The sequence below is a fragment of the Bactrocera latifrons genome, unplaced genomic scaffold (genome assembly GCF_001853355.1).
Source record: "Bactrocera latifrons isolate USDA-ARS-PBARC rearing strain unplaced genomic scaffold, ASM185335v1 scaffold_37, whole genome shotgun sequence".
Taxonomy (NCBI): domain Eukaryota; kingdom Metazoa; phylum Arthropoda; class Insecta; order Diptera; family Tephritidae; genus Bactrocera; species Bactrocera latifrons.
The window spans coordinates 200,070-213,922 of NW_017537012.1; the positions used below are offsets into that span (position 1 = coordinate 200,070).

The 13,853-nt window shown below is 29.2% G+C and overlaps 1 long non-coding RNA gene across 1 annotated transcript in view; it reads left to right on the plus strand.

The window, feature by feature from the left end:
• Positions 1–2,572: 2,572 nt before the first annotated feature.
• LOC108971968 overlaps positions 2,573–13,853 on the plus strand; it is a 31,664-nt gene continuing 20,383 nt past the window's right edge. Inside the window, exon 1 of the long non-coding RNA XR_001993592.1 lies at positions 2,573–3,014. This is a non-coding gene — a long non-coding RNA (uncharacterized LOC108971968). The remainder of the gene's footprint in view (positions 3,015–13,853) is intronic.

Here is a 13,853-nt window from a genome sequence, read left to right on the forward strand (position 1 = left end):
CAACCTACCGTCCGACAAAAGTTAATTTTTTTTCTTGTTTCTTGTGATATTTTCTATTAATTTGCTTACATTTTAGTTTTTTTCTATTTCGTATAATAACTGCCTTACCGACAATAGGACATTATCAAAACTGTCAACGCATGTGGCGTTCAATCAGAGCACATAAAAGAATCCATCCAATCGAGCATCATAAAAAATTGGTTTACACCTCCTCGTTTTATTTTCTCTGGTTCGATGCAAGAATTGCATAATTTCTACAGCGGAATAACTGCAATACCGACTAGTGTGTGACTTTGCTATTACCGCCATACCCGGAAGTGCTCCGTATGCTGCTTTATCGACATAATATATGTGCTAATTTTTTACACCMAAAAATTTTGTACTCGGTATCGCAGTAACAAGGGACATGTGGGGAGTAAACATTTTTTTAAAATGGTCGTCTAAATGGTTTAATGTACTCATCTTCCAAACCACTAAAGCTAAATCACCCAATCTGGCTAAAAATATATGTCTTTTTTTGCACTTCTTTATACTCTTAAAAATGGTTAAAACCAGATTTTTCCAGTCCTCGGAACACATTTCATAACCACTTTTTGGAAAGGCCTTCTGCTTCTTCAGCGAATTTTTATCTCTCGATTAATTGAAAACGGTTTCCACGAAGCGGCAATTTCAGTTTATGAAAATTAAATCACACGGAGCCGATCTGGTAAATACGGTGGTAGATCGTTGGTATTCATTGCTTTAAAAGTCCTTAGTGTATTTCAACTTATGACCAAAAAATTTTTCAAATCCAACGAAAACTATTCAAGCCCTTATGTACCGAATTTATGGACTCCAGTATTAATTGACTTTTGATTAAAAATATCGGTCAATTTGTGAGATATAAAATTGAAATACGGATGAACAGATAATCCTTCACTGATAATGGTACGCCTGTATGTCAAAACTCGGGCCAATATTGCCCTTAGTCCTCATATACCTAATATAAAGGTTCTCGAACTTCTGGCTAACTTCGTATTGGCGCAGATGTGAGTTATCTCAATGAAAATGAAAGAGCGAGTTTTATTCATAACAGTGCAGCTTTGTGCAAAAAATACATAAATTTTAGCGAAAACTTGACCTAGCACCTATATAACCAATATCAGGATTTTCAAACAAACGACTGACTTTACTTAACATACAGWTTGGTTTTTTAGTATGTGGCAGGTTAATAGTATGTAGTATTGGGAAAAAAGATAAAATCGGGTCGATGCAACACCAACTCTCACGTACTACATATGCATAATGAGTTTCCTTTTTCTAACAAAGCTTTTCTCGAATATGCAGTGTATAAGTTATAAAGGGGTTTTCAATACTCCACTACAAAAGTGGACCGATAGGGACAGCAAACGACGGCATATCTTTTTTTATTACGGAAGGATATACGATCCAACAACGAGTCGAAATTATTAAAATTTACTATCAAAAATCAGTCAGTGACCTCAACTTTAATAGCTATGTATATATTATATTGTACGTATATATAATATATTATATGTACATATATATAAAATTACATAGATTTCGAACCTCTGGTTGTCGTTTTACACCTTAAGGCATATCCTCGATTTTGATTCTTTCAAGTTAGACGAGTTTAAAATGTTCGATTGTACCCGAATTTAGCCCTTTGCAATTTGTAAAAGTTGATCTTCTGTATATCTTGCAATGACGAAAATTTAAACATTACTGAATAAAATTAAAATAATTGACATATAAAAATGGGCGAAACCACATTTAAAAATCAAATCAACAATTTTGGAAACCCGCTACTTTCCGATTAGGTGCTAAGTTCATATGTGAAATGTTTTGAAAACTTTAGATCTGAGTATTATAAATTTTAAKTTGCTATTAAAAATCATATGCCTTAAATTATTCATGGGTGCGATTTCATAACAAATATGTTTTTACGGCCTTTGTGTTCTCATTTGTTTCCATTTACTATGTGTTACTCTAAAATTCCACTTTTTATGTTTCCAAYAATATATATACATACATATATTCACAATCTCCTTATTCACTTGTTGTYTTACTGTAATATAATATTGACAATCAACGCACTTTGAATACTCTTAACAACTCGGCAATTTTGTTCTCTTAACATTACTTTCCAACACGCAACCTAAATTCACCCTCTCACCAAAATCTCCAGCATCCTTGCATTTGTTTAACTTCATTTTCTCTTCATCAGCAATGCGCTCTTACTTCTAACAATGTTACACCTGCATATCAATGCGCTCGCATTCACACACTCATGTGTGCGTGCATGTGCGTAACATAAGCTGCGTGCTCATCATTGCAGAAATGGTAATGAGTGACGCTATGATTGTTTGCGTTGTTGTTGCAAAGTTTTTAATGTTCGGAGATGACCTTCAAAATATTATGCATGTCAATCAAGAGTTGTGCAAGGTTTTAAAAGAGTTTGGAATTTGCTAGAATCGTGGAAAGCGAAATTAAGTGGGAATCAGCTGAATTACTCCAATTGAGGAATGCAATGTAACAGTAAAAATATTTTTTACAAGTGGTAATGAAAGTGAGTGTGCACGTAATTCTTGGCTGTTGGGGCGAATATTTGTTAAAATTGGTGGAAAATATTTGTTTAAAGTTGTGAATTGACTTTTTTATTTCATTTAAAGTTAAAATTATTAATAAAAGCAAAAAGTAGTGTCGGGGAAAGTCGTAATGCGTTAAATTCCTTGTGTAAATTCTTAAAATGCGTGTTCGGGTACGGGGCGTATATATGAATGTCAACTTTATATTATATTACAGTAGAACATCAAGTGAACAAGGAAATTGTGAAAATATATACATATTTTATTWTTATTGGAAACATAAAAAGTGGTATTTTAGAGACTTATATAGTAAATGGAAACAAATAAGAACACATAGGCTATAAAAACATATTAGTTATGTAATCGCAGCCAAGATATTATAAAAAATAGCGCTTAGTGTAATATTGACAAGCCAAGTTTGAAAGGGTGAGTTTATAGCCAAATTACTTTAAATTTATATTATATATCTAATTTATATTTGTTTATAATACATTTCTGCCTGTATGTACATACATGACAACGGTTAAATATTTTGTACTATAAAATAGCGTATGTATTAAATTTTCTACGGGGCATTTGTATAACTTCCACTATGRTTCTAAAACCAGATTCGAGCTTAGGATTTAAGAGTCGCAGTTTGTTTAGGTATTATAATTAATAATAACGTTAGTTTTTGAGATATCCGAATGAAACTTAATTAGGTGCTTTTTACATATGCAACTTATTTCTTCAGAGTACTAACTATATAATAGTTTTGTTCAGCTAAAGATTGTATGTATCACCTAAAACTAATCGAGATAGATATAAAGTTGTGTTTATATAAATGATCAGGTTGACGATTCGCTTTGATATACGGATGGTCTGTCCGTCCTATGCAAGCTTAACCATAGTAAAAATCTATATATCTTAATGAAACTTAGTATACGCGTTACTTGGCAAAAGAGTTAGCACGATTTAGTAGGTGGGTGTAATGGGACCGCTACGCACAAAAAAACGCCATTAACTGCAAACGTATAAAGTACCGTAAAGTATGCCACCTTATGGCCGAACATTGTTCAAATGGTACCAAAACAGTTCAAGCCCCTGGGTACCGAATACGTGGACCCCAGAGCCTATAGTGGACTTTTTACCGAAAATATAGGTCAAGGTATGAGAAATATAATTAAAATTTGAATAGAATCCTTGATAAGAGTATCTCTGTGTTTCAAAAATGGTTTGAATCGTGTCAGATATTTCCCTAATATAAAATGAAATTTTTTGAAAACTTGCCCTATACCGCTTATGTAACTGAAGGTACCCCGGCTTTAATACTCCCCACTTACAGGCGRCATCAGCACCACTAACGTCTCATTAGCAAATAACAATTCCCTTCCGTTTTTTATATTACAAGATTCACTTTATTTCCATTTTCTTTCCCATTCTTGTGTATAATAATATAATTTTTATCATCGCATGAAATACTTGTTTTTTATTTTAATAAGTTTTTTTTTTTGACTTGCTTGCTTAATGCGCACAATTTTCAATTTTCATTATAATTTATTTTAATATTTTTTTTGGAATTTTTCTTTTGTTCGGTAATAATACTTTCCACAATACAATATTTTTGGGGGTTTTCTAAAATTTCAGTTGTTTATTGGTATGTATGTGTACGTTTGGTGTACACTGGCAACCAAAAGTGTGCGACATTTCTAATGGCAACAAGCAAATCACGCACCAACGAAATGCGTCACGAGCTCAAGAGTTGCTACAGTGTGTTTGTGTGTGTGATGCGTGTATTTGTTACACCCGCTTGTGGTTGGCTGTTGTTGTTTATATGTTTTTGTATGTCTAACGGTACTTCATTTATTTACTTGCTCATATATATATATAATATTTTATACGTTAATAAGTAAATATTACAAAAAAGTAAAACTTGACGACATTAAACTAGATGCATATGTATGTGTGTATTTGGTTTTTGGTTTTCCATTAAAAATCGTATCATGTTTTCTTGCTTATAATTCACTTTGATTTTGTTTTTCTCTTTACTTTTCTTATTAAATTACTTTTGGTTATTTTTGCCATTATTTGAAAGTTTTTTTGTGTTTTTCTTTAATTGTTTGCTTTTTAAGTTGACATTTTTGCTTTGGAAATGCAATTTTGAATTGGTATTTAATTTACTGTTATGTCAGAGTACATAGTTTGCGAAATTTGGGTTTATCGGAAATTGGTAATCTTAACTTTTTGTGGGTTTGCTGGTTTTTTACTTGATCTAAAATTGCTCTGGAAAAGTTTTGCACTTATTTGTTGTTGTTTTTGCCTTWAATTTCTCTGTTATATTTTGTTGATAATATTGTATTGTTTATTTTGTGTTTTTTTGGTTGTGAATTAAATGAAAGAACAAAATTTGTTTTCGTTTAAGACTTGGTGATTAGATATGTAAGGTAGCTTATTTTTGTGAAGATGGCTTATATGGTTTAAAATAWAGTTTATAAACTAGAGTGAAAGTGTTGGCTTTATTTTTCAGTAGTTGTTGAATTTTCGAAAGTTTAGTAAGGAAAGYTTTCATATTTTATAAAGCTTTTACGGGAGAAAAAATTTTGGAGCTTCCATATAGTAGGAAGCTTACATATCTTAGAAAAGTTTGACGGGAGCTTTCATATTTTGAAAGGCTTATATTCAAAATTTTTAAGCTTAATCATTGATAATAAATGAATGTCAAAAGTTAAGTTAGCGGTGTAATTATAATTTATATGTTTCAATCGTATGGAGAATATCATTTCAACAGCTTTTTTTTCGTTCCTCGTCATAATGAAATCTCCAAAGACATGTGAATGTGCCGATTCCAAAATTTACTATTTTGAAAAGCAAAAAAATTTTAAATTTGTTTGTTGAAACATTTTTAAATTTTTTTTTCGTGTTTCGACTTATCGAAATTCTATAGACTGTACAATGTAAATTGTTGGTATTGTAGAGATTTCAAAATTTACAATTTTGAAACAAAAAATAAATTTTTTTTCTAAAGTTTTTACAATTTTTTTCTTTAAATTTTCAATTTTTTTTGCTACTCAAAGAAAAAAAAATTTGCTATTATGAAAAGAAAAAAATCACAATTTTTTGAAAAAATTTTTCTTTTTTCGTTTCTTAACATATCGAAATATCTGATGGACTTGTGCTTTAAGCAGGCTGTTCAACTTCTTTAAAACTACCAACACTTTCTTAAATCAAAGTTTGATGAAAAACTGAATACTTAACCTTTTGCGACAACAACAGAAAGTTTATTGAATTTAGTGCGAATTTTTTTCGAAAAATATCTACAGTTTAATGCCCACGTTCGTTACTGTACTATTGCATACCAAAAAGTTGACATTTGTTGAAACGGTTTTTRTGTGTGTGTGTGTGGTATGCTGATATTTTTGTATTATTAAAACTTTACTTGCATTTTTGGCTTCATTTGTGGTCTTTTTTTATTTTGAATGTTTTGTTTTGAATTTCTATTACGACTTTATAGTGCCGCTTGTGTTTCTGTTTTTGTTGTTTTTCTTTTTTAAATACCTAAAGAGTTAAAAATTTTATTTTTGTATGCATTTTTGTAGTTTGTCTATTCAAATATTTACCATTAATTACTTTTTGCCTTACTTGCTTTTTGTTTTTCTTTTTATTTGTATTTTTTGTGTTTTTCTTTATAATTGTTAGCTTAATTTCCACTTCGTTTTTGGTATGTCTAAAAAATGATGCTTAAATGTTTGCTAAATATTTATAAATGTATGTATGTATGCTTTATTTTTGTAACGTACTAACCTTAATGCTGCTGTATTTTGTTTATTTATGTATGTATGTAGATTTTTTTGCTCCAAAAATTTTAATTTTTTGTTTTTTTTTTTGCTGACATTTCTTGCGTTACGTTTGCGCCTTGTTTTTTCGAATTTCTTGACATTTTTTGGTTTTAGTTAAGGCCGGGACAAAGAATTTTCAATGTATGTGTGTTGTAGCCGAGACAAAGTTTTGAAAAAGTCAAATAGGTTTTTATTTTTTTACTAGCTCATCATATGCAACAATTATGTTGTGCTTGTTGTTGTGTTTGTGGTTTTTATTACCAACTTTGGCGTTTGCATATCTTTAGACATTTCATTTTCGCATCATTTTTCCGCGCACGTTCTTTTGTGCTGCCACCCTAATGTCATCTACCCAAGCAGGTGTTTTTCCAGACTTGAATTTTCTTATAGCAAATGTTTGTTACTGCGTCTACGTTGACGCTATTTTCGTGTTCAAAATTTTTAAGCTTAAGTTTTTGCGTTTTCTTTAAAAATTTGGCCTTACCATACAATTTTACGAAACTGCTTTCTTCAGTTAGACTTTATGTATGCCATAAGTGTTTTTTTTTTCTTTTTCTTTTTACTTTTTTATGCCTTAGTGAGTACATTTTGCTTAACATTTAAATGAGAATTTATTTGAATTTTTTTTTTAATTTTCATGCTTTTTCGCTTACAATTTTTCATTTCATGTATTTTGTGTTTTTGTTGCCATGCTTTTTTGCCACAATATGCAATTTTCTAAATTTTTTACTGCCAGTGAATATTTTGCCCAAAGATTTGAGTTTTTAGAGTTTCTATTTTAGATTTTCCAGTTGCAAGTGTTCGGATTGCTGTTTTTTCTCGCTCTTTTTGCATTGTTTTGTAGTGAATTGTTTTAAAAATAGTTGCTTGTATTTCTTATTGTTGTTGTGCTTTTGGTGTGAAGTTGAAATCATACAAATGTAAGTAAATGAAATGTTTGTATGTATGTCGTTGTTGCTTTATTAGGCTAAAAGAAAAAATCAAATCAAAATAAGCGTAAATAATTATTAAAAAATAAAGCAGCATTAATTAATTATAAATATCTTCTAAGTAACCCAACAATAACTCTATGCATATTTGTTTTTGTTATTTAATTGTTTTCAACTAAGTGCCTGCTTGCTAGCCAATTACTTTGCTTTTGCGTTTGCTGCAGCTTCCATTTACCAGTAAAGTGAGTTTAACACAGCAGTTGTTGTTGGCTATTGTTCTTGTAATATAAAAAAAAAAATGGTTTTTGCAGTTTGCTTTTTACGCTTGTATATTTGTTTCACCGATTTCAACTATTGCATTTGTTGTATTTTATATACTTTTGTATATATGTACATATGTGTGTATGTATTTCAGCGCTTTGTTGAAAAAATTAGTAACTGAGACGGTTTTATTAAAAATCTAACAACATGTTTTGCTTGTTTTTGTAACTATGTTCGCTTGCGTACAATTTCGCTTTGTCTATTGTTTTTATAGTTGTAATAATTTATATTTTTGTTGCTATTGTTTTATACCTAGTTGTTGCCTATTGTTGTTGTAAATTGTAACTATTGTTTTTTGCCTTTTTAGTTAATTGCTATTGTTGTTGTTGCTATTGTTGTTTTATTGAGTTGTTGCTATTGTTGTTATATACCTATTGTTTTTGTTTGTTTGTTTGTATAAAAAAGTCTATTGTAAATACTTTCTTGTTGTATTTTCTATTTGTTGCTTTACATATACCAATTTGTTGTTTGATTTGCTTTCATTTACTATTGTTGTTTTTGCTGTATAAAAAATTGAATAAAAAGTTCGCTCAATCGTTATTGTACTATATGATTTTTGTTTTGTTGTTGTTGCTGTTTTACTGTTACTGCATTTGATCTGTGATCAGAAAAGTATAAATTGAACTACAAAAACAAAAAAAATTAAAATAATATGAAAAAAGTTTATCAGAAAAAAAAATTTTTTAAAAACAAAAAAAAAAGTTAAAAATCTTAAAAAAAAATATTTAAACAATTTTTTAAAACTTTATTAAGAAAATTACAAAATGTTAATAAAAAACTAAACAACTGCAGTGATTTATCCAACAATACTGATAAGACTGAACAAAGGTTAGGAAGAAATTCTTTAATTTATTTCGCAACAGAATTGTGGAAGACAGAAATGTTTTTTTAATTTTAGTTTCGAAATTTTTGTTTGCACATATTTAAAAAAAATTGTTTTTGAAAAATTTTTTTTAATCTTTTTTTTAAATAAATGTTTCGAACCAATTTAAGAACATTAAAAAAAAAACTACAAAAAGTATAATTTTTATTTGAAATATTTTTTAGTTTTTGGAACATTTTTTTTTTAATTATTTTTACATTTTTTTATATTTCTTTTGAAAATTTATTTCGAAAATTTGTTTGGAAATATTTTTTACATTTTTTTTTTCTGAAATTTTTTGAACGTGGCTGATTTATCAAAAATTTACTACAGATTCAAAATAATCTACTGATGTCGACTTAAAGTACCAAAAGTTGCTTCTTAAAGCCAAAATGCTCACAAATAATCCTTACTAATAAGCATATTGTTGGAAGTAAATATTTATATATATCGCTCACTTTCTGCTCTAAAATCGCACGAAACTCGATTTTCTTCAAAATTTCTTGATTACTTTGAAATAAAAAACAATTCCTTTAAGACTACAAACTAATTACTAAATTATAGGTAATATTTCACAGTTATATAACAAAATCTAATAAATTAGTCACTAATTAATTAACATTTAGGAAGAAAACAGTCTATGTATTTAGTTAAGTAGGTATGTAAATGGATATGTATGTGAATATAGGTAAATGGATTGATTAACGCTTTTGCTTGCTGGAAATTATGTAATGGAAGTAGAGGGTTATGTAGAGTTTGACAAGTTTTGTTGTGTTTATTTCGATATTCATTCTCTGTTACGCCTTTTTGACTAAAAATAATTGAACTAAATTTAAAACAGTACCGATTTTTATGTTTGTATGTATGCGTCTAAGTATATGTATACTTAACGGTATTTGTTGTAGTTGCCCTACTTGTGTTTTTTACTTGTTGCTAGTATATGGAAAATGAAATGTACAAAAATAATACGTGCAACGTTAAACGATTATCAACTGATATTGGCATACATACATACATATATGAAATGTACATTAGGGTGGTGGAAAAAAAATTGAATTTTTTTCGCTTTGTACTTTAAGAAATAGGATTTTTGACATCTCTGTGAAAATCTTTGAAAGTAAGAGCCTTTAATTGTAACGGGAAAGTCCTGAGAAGTCTTACAGTTTTCTAAAAAGAATTTTAAACTAAAAAATTAAAAAAAGATAAAGAAAATGCTTAAGAAAAGTAAAGAAAATACTATATATATATTTTTTTTAATTTTAATTAAAAATTTAAAATAATTTTTTTTTGTTGTTGAAGTTTTTTTCCGCTAATAAGTAGAAATGGATTATAATATAACCGTAAGGCGGAGGATTTAAGATTAAGAGCTCAGACTTAGAGACACTTTCTTATAGGTATCTGAAAACTTATTTTTCATAGTACTAAGTGAAAAATTTCGAATTTTTTGACCCACCCTAATATATAAATATGTATATGGATTTGATATAAACGTATGTATATAAGATACATATATGAATACGCCATTTAGTCTGGTATATAACATATTTGTATATAGATAGGTGTGTATATACCACATATATAGTGTATATCATTTATATACAAGTATACGCATATACCACATCCTATATGTATGTATGCTTTTAGTTAATTCATAATTTCTCGCTTACTAATTTTTGTTTGCGCTCTTGTTGTTGTTGGTGGTTGTTTTGTGTTACTTGGTTTTTTTTTTGCTTTCCGTTTGTTATTTCGTCTATTATTATTATTTCTTGCTTGTTGTTGTAGGTTGTTTTTGATTGTAAGGCGGTAATTGGAAATTATATGACTATGTATATATATGTATTTATGTATGTACTTTGCTATTTTAATAAATATGTCTGCACCTATTATGTATATAGTACTATTTTACATAAATAAACAAGTATATATGCATATATGTGTATAAAATGTAAAAGTATATAATATGTATATATATAAAATGAACTGAAAAGACAACTGTTAACACAAGAAAACAACATTAAATAGCATTTGTTATAATTAATAAATAATTTATATAGCATATTACACGTTRGTACTATTGTTGCTGTTCCTGTTAGTGCCTAACGCATGCGCACACTGCCCGCATTGACGGCACATGCGTAGGCGTACATGCTTAGGTAGGTAGGTGAGTATGTATGTATGCTTGTGTGCACGACACTTCACTTTTATCGCTAATTAATATTTTATTGGCATGTATGTATGTATGTACATAATGTAAATATGTATAATTAAATCTCTGCTATTTTCTTTTGTGTTTGTTGCTCTATTCATTTACGTTATTCACGTTCCCAGCCGGGTTTGTCGGCTAGTTTGCACTATTTCAACGAAAGAAAAAGAAACAAAAAAACATTAAAAATCTGCAGTTGCTATTGCCTTTACATGTTATATGTATGTATGTATTTAGGTAATTAGGTATGTAGGCTTGTTACTATTTTCGCTCAGTGTTTGCATTTATACATATATTATATGCCGCTATTCCCTGTCATACGCACTTGCTCTCTTCCTATAATATTTAGTTGTTCTTTACATGGCTCACCACCACCTGTTGTCTTATTGTATTCCCTGTCAATTTAATATTTATTTATATGAACAAAAATATAACAAACTTCTTTTCTATGGTTTATCAGTTTATCAGTTAATTGTTTAAACGGTTATTGTTGTTGCTACTGCTATTCACCGGCCATTSCTTAACTATGTCACTGCGCTCAAATCGTACTATGGCCGTTTCACTCTAACTGCCAGCGCAGCTAATACTACATTTCGCTCTCAGACTATTGATTTTGTTCTGCTCTTTACTTTTTAATAGTCTCTCTCTCTTCACTTGTATTTCGTATTAGTCTCACTTAAATGCACAATAAATTCTCATTTGTTTGCATTCACTGGAATTATAACCGATTATGCTTAATTWATTAATTAATTATTTATTTATTTGTATTTTATGTTTAAGCGAATGCAATAAATGCTTAATCAAACTTAGTACTATTATATTATGCATTCGGCGTGCTCACTCTAACTCTGCTCTTCACTCTCATTCTAGATATGGTCTTCTCGCTCTTACTCTGGTTATCCTCTTCTCGCTCAGCCTAACTATACTTTTTTCACTCTTATTCTAACTATCCTTTTCTCCCGCTTTCACTCTGCACTTCTTACACATCCTAACTTTTCTCTTCTCTTTTAACCTCTCAATCTATTGATTTCGCTTTCCTTCTTGATTTTKACTTTCTCACGCTTCTGCTTTCGATCAGATTATTTTTTTCGCTTTTATGATTAAAGCTTCTACTAACTAACCTAAACTTTCACTGGTTTTTGCTCTTCCTCTGTCTTCCTCTTTCCTAACTTTATTATTTCACTTGTGGTTTTCATGGCGGTTTTATTTCACTGAGTGTTCAAATGATCGTTAGTGTTAATTAATAATAATAAGAATTGCATAAAAAAATTCGGTTCTATATAAGAAGTAAATATACATATGTAAGTACGTATGTATGTAATGTAAATATTTTATTCACTGCTGCAGTTTTTATGATTTTCTGTTGTTTGTTTTACTATTTTTTTGTTTGCATTTTGTTTTCAGTTTATTGATTTGATTTATTTGCTATTTTATTTATATGCATTGTGTTGTTGTCTTTTTTCTTCGGKTTTCTCTGCAATTCACTCTTATTTATTTTAATTGTGTTTTAACTGCTTTGATATTTCGCTTATACTTATATGCTTTTTCCTATTGTTGGTTTTGTTGTTGTTGTATGTAAGAAAAATCGCTCTGTAAAATATTTTCTGTACTATGCTGCTTTATTTTTTGTTTTGTTTTTGGTTTTGTTTCTTGTTTATTTCTGATTTTTGCTGTTGTTGTAGTTGTAGAAAAAACATAAATCCTATATATTCTCTTGTTTTGCACTGACAAACCAATAAATAATTGTAAAAATTACAGTTCTATGGCACATTGTTGCAGAGCAAGTCGCAGCCGTAGCATTTGAGGTTACCGAAACTCCAAGCAGGGCTTTGTTGTAAAGATTGATAAAATAAACATGTTTGTCGAAGCATATAGCTAATTATATTAGTCTATTTTATAGACAGTCTGCTCTCCTGAACGGGTTTCAACGAAACTAACTTGCCTCTAATATTTTAAAATCATTTTACACCCTGTACTGTCACTGATTTTCATAAAAAAATTTTTTAAATAAATATTTTGAATACAAAAACGACGTTCGAAAGCTCACAAGACACAAGCTTTTATTACTGCTCTGTTGTATACAGAATATTCTGTTTAGCCTTTGCTGATTTCCTACGTCTTCATAAATTTTTGGAATATTTTTTATTTGGCTGTAATATACAGCAAATTGCATAGACCTTTTCCAACTTTATTTCGTACGAAAGCTCTCAAAAACTTGCGCAAAGATTTTATCACTTTCAAACACAAAATATTATTTAACGCTTTTCCCACTGCTTTCCTAAAATGGATAAAAAGATTTGAAAAAATTAATTCCTTTTTTTGGCCCGCAGCTTTACTACAAAGTCCCGCAAAAAGCCCGCGTTACCCAAAGCTCAGCTGGATTTTCGCTCTATTTGTTTATATTTTATTTTATGGGTTTCATTGCTTATTGAGGCATTTGCTGTTGTTGTATTGTAGTTGTAATTGTAAAAATAAATATGGAAAKTTGCACATATATTTTGTTAATATCAAACATACATATGTATGTATGTATGTATATAACTCGTTTCTATTTTTCAGTCGTTTAGCTGATTTCTTGTTGTAGCATATTACGGCTATTGTTTTGTTATTGTTTTATGTTTGTTTGTTCTTTGCTGCAATTGATTTTTGTTTATTATTTCACTATGCTATCATTTAATTCAATTATAAGTAATTACCTGCTTGTCTACTTTGATTCTTGCGTTGAACTAACCATAAAACATTATTATTATTATGTTTTCATTAATGTTTGTTTTTGTAATTATTGCACATACGCTTAAGTACTTAAACATCATATATAGTTAGAGTTATCTTAACATCGATTACAAGCAAAGTATGTATGTATGTATTTATATATATATTTTTTTTTTGCAATTAAATTATTACTTAAGTCGTCATGTGGACCTTTTGGTTAGCTGCTGGTTAGCTTTTGGTTAGCTGCTGGTTAGCTTTTGGTTAGCGGCTAACTGCTTATTCATTCACATTTCCTTTTTGCGCTAATTAGGGAGTTCAATGCTTACTTTATGAGTGTGTGTGATTAAATGAGTGGAATTATTTATAAACTTTTATGAACTTTTATGTTTTCAATAAAAAATATAATACACCATTTAATATATT